This window comes from Salvia miltiorrhiza, chromosome 1, assembly GCF_028751815.1.
Source record: "Salvia miltiorrhiza cultivar Shanhuang (shh) chromosome 1, IMPLAD_Smil_shh, whole genome shotgun sequence".
In the NCBI taxonomy this organism is placed as follows: domain Eukaryota; kingdom Viridiplantae; phylum Streptophyta; class Magnoliopsida; order Lamiales; family Lamiaceae; genus Salvia; species Salvia miltiorrhiza.
The window spans coordinates 34,981,439-34,985,635 of record NC_080387.1 but is presented as its reverse complement, the minus strand read 5'-3'; positions in this window follow the sequence as shown (position 1 = coordinate 34,985,635).

Below are 4,197 nucleotides of genomic sequence, written 5' to 3'. Positions count from 1 at the left end.
GATCATCAAGCTGAGGTCCGTGGCTGTTTTCATGTGAAGGGGGGCTCGGGCTTTGCTCTGGAGGCGGAGCTGCTGGCGTTGATCAAAGCCATTGCCATTGCAGAGAGCCGTGGGTGGCGTAAACTTTGGTTGGAATCGGACTCTACGTATGTCATTGAGCTGCTTCGAAAGAAATCTATGGAGGTGCCTTGGAGATTTCTGTCTAGTTGGAAAGCGACGATTGCCTTACTCAATAATTTCGAGCTTCGTGTCTCTCATATTTACAGGGAGGGCAACGCGGCGGCGGATATCATGGCTCACAGCTCGCGTCAAGAGGGTTGGTGGGCGCACAGCATCGAGGCTATTGATTCGGCTGTAATCCGGGACATGGCCTCGCACAGCCACATCAGACGAATCTAATGAGCTACTGGTGCGGGGTTTCTTTGAGGGCTGAGTTGTTTGGTGGGGTGCTGGATGGTGGAGGCGAGCGGTGCGGTTCTTTGCTTGAGCAGTTGACGGATGGACTTGCTGTTGTTTGGACGAACACCTGGGGCGCGGTGAGGCTAAACTACTGCTGGGGGTTCGCGGTGGTTGGCGGGATGCGGGCTGTGAGGAGTTGGCGTTCCAGCACTTGCTCGAACAGTTGGTGGGCGGCTCTGCTTGGCTTGCCAGCGCGCCCCTTCGTTGACACTCTCGGTCTTTTAATTCTCGGTCTTTTTGTTGGTGACCTTCGTTTCTTTTCTGTTTTGGTGTCTTGTTTTGTGGTTTGCTCACGGCGACGGCGTTTCACCGGCCGTGTTGCTGCCCTTCGTTTGGTTGTTTTTTGGGCAATTTGGCGACGGCATCTCACCGGCCTTTTGTCCCGGTTTGGTTTGTTGCTTTTCTTTTTGTGGGAAGAGAGCCGGGTTGGTTTGGGGACGATGGTTAGGCCGGAGTTCCGGAAACTTACCCTGCCGCTCTCTTTCCCTCGTTGCTGGTCGTTAGACGGGTACTCTTTTTCCTTTTACGGTTTTTCCCTTGTGGTTTTCCGTAAAAAGGTTTTAACGAGGCTCGGCCCTTAGTTTGCGTTCTTGTGCTTTCAGGGGTTTCTTAGGTTTTTTCTTTTCCTTTATATAATATCGCATTTTATATAAAAAATTATCTGAACTCGTTCAAATTTATTAATATAAATTACTATAATAATTAGTAATTGGTCTTAATAATGATCCAAATTTGTTTAAATTATTATTGTCATTGTTTATAAATAAAAGAAAATAGAAACGTATTAATAGAATTCTTGACACCAAAATAGCAATAATTATCACTTTTCGGATTTAAACTATACATACAAATTATAGAATCAAAACTTATATGCATTTTCATAAATTTATTTTATAGAATAATCATCATCTTAATTGATTTAATTTTATGTAAATTAATACTACTATATACAGTATATTTTAAATTTTAATACATTTATCATTGATAGAACGCGCTCATAAAAATTTATTTGCATTAGGTACATAAATTAATATACTACGTTATATTATTATTTTTAGACTTGTAGTATTTCAATTAAATAGTTTAGTTGATAAATAATTGACAAATCTAGCTTGGGTGCCACTCCACATGTTCAGTAATAGATCTTTTTTTTGTTTTGTTTAATCATCTATATATTAAAGCAAAATAAATCATATCCTATGTGGCATCCTATAATCACTCCATTCTAATTTTCCTCAACTCTAATTTTCCTATAGAATAATCATCATCTTAATTGATTTAATTGTATGTAAATTAATATACTATACAATATATTTTAAATTTTAATACGTTTATCATTGATAGAACGCGCTCATAAAAATTTATTTGCATTACGTACATAAATTAATATACTACGTTATATTATTATTTTTAGACTTGTAGTATTTCAATTAAATAGTTTAGTTGATAAATAATTGACAAATCTAGCTTGGGTACCACTCCACATGTTCAATAATAGATCTTTTTCTGTTTTGTTTAATCATCTATATATTAAAGCAAAATAAATCATATACTACGTGGCATCCTATAATCACTCAATTCTAATTTTCCTCAATTCTCATTCATTCTTATTTTTCTAAATTTTAATCTATTTATATATCTAAAAACCATTAAAATTCTAAAAATCATGATATATTTAAAAAACTAAATATCTAAAAAATCATTAAATAAATATTCCAACAAAATAAATTCTATCCTACGTGGCGTCGTACAATCACTCCATTCCAATTTTCTCAATCTATATATATATATATATATATATATATATATATATATATATATATACTCTCTCTCTCTCTCTCTATATATATATATATATATATATATATATATATATATATATATATATATATATATATATATTCCAACAAAATAAATTCTATCCAACGTGGCGTCGTACAATCACTCCATTCTAATTTTCCTCAATCTATATATATATATATAAACACACACACACACATATAAGCAAAATAAATCCTACCCTACGTGGCATCCTATAATCACTCTACTTTAATTTTCCTCAATTCTCATTCATTCTTATTTTTTTTTCTAAATTTTAATCAATTTCTATATCTAAAAATCATTAAAAATCTAAAAATTATGATATATTTAAAAACTAAATATCTAAAAAATTATTATATAAATATTCCAACAAAATAAATTCTATCCTACGTGGCGTCATACAATCACTCCATTCTAATTTTCCTCAATTCTCATTCATTTTTATTTTTTATTTAAAATACATATATTTGTAATTTTGAGGTTGTAATGATTATTGTAATATTATACTTCATGATATCCAACTCTCATGTTTCAATTTAAAAACATACTTGATTTACTTTAATTTAATATATATGACTTTGATGTTATTAATTCTATTTATATTTTCTAAAAAATTATCTTCGACCTCATGGCAGACCAATTTAGGTTCCAATGTATATAATACTTTAATTAAAATAAAAACCACCCTTAAGATAAGAATGTGGAACTAATCTACACCCTTAATCAATAATACTTTAATAGTGATGCAGTTCAGAGCAGAGATCAGGATGCAGAGCAGAGCCGAGTTTCAGAGGCTGCACAGAGTGAAGATCCGGTACACGTGCCCGTTGGTCCGGTGACGAGAGCTAGAGCCAAGACGTTCAAGGCTAATTTAATGACGTTGGTGGAAGAAATCTGGAGGCAAGAGCTGAAAAGACCAATTGGAGAAAGACCGACAGATCAGAGCTCAAAGGTTGTAAACCTTATTGCTTACAGAGCAGAGCCGCACAGCAGAGCCGAACCGCCAGAGCAGACTCGATTCCTCTGGCTTTGCCGGAGCAACGGAATCGTTCCGCCCGAGAAGACTCGATTCCTCTGGCTTTGCCAGAGCAGCGGAATCGTCCCGTCAGAGAAGACTCGATTCCTCTGGCTTTGCCAGAGCAGCGAAATCGAGTCGCCCAGAGAAGACTCGATTCATCTGCGCTTTGCCAGAGCAGAGGAATCGTCCCGCCAGAGCAGACTTGATTCCTCTGCGTTTTCTAGAGCAGATGGATTTCTCGCTAGTTTTCTTTTGACTTGCTGAACAAGTTCCGTTATTTCTTTATTTACGTTTATTTCCTTTTTACGTTAGGGTTTCCTATTCCCTATAAATAGGGTTGCTATGTGTTGGACGAAGTTAGACAATTTTGATAATATAACAGTGAGTTTATTCTCTCTCAAGTTTCGAATTCTTCTTGATTATTCCAAGGATTCAACCTATCGACGAATCGACGAGTTCATCATCCCTCGTCGTGTGTCATTCAGCGTCTCCGAGTTACTGCATCAAATTCACGTTGGGGTTTAGGGATTCGTTCTCCTAGATCATTTCGTGGTTTAGATTCAGGGGTTTTGAGATATTCCATATTCTATCTGTGTTTAATTTTTAATTCGCCCGTTTATTTCAATCTTCCGCTTACGTATTTTGTTCAACCGGTGAAATTCCATATTTACCGGCGAAGATCATATCATCTGGTATCGGAGCCAGGTTGAATGTGATGCTTCTGGTGTTGGTGTTGGTGCAGTGTTGATGCAAGAGAGACGACCCATTGCGTACTTCAGTGAGAAGCTAAACGGGGCGACGTTGAGTTATCCCACGTATGATAAGGAGATATACGCATTGGTGAGAGCTTTGCAAACGTGGCAGCACTACTTGTGGCCCAATGAGTTCGTCATTCACAC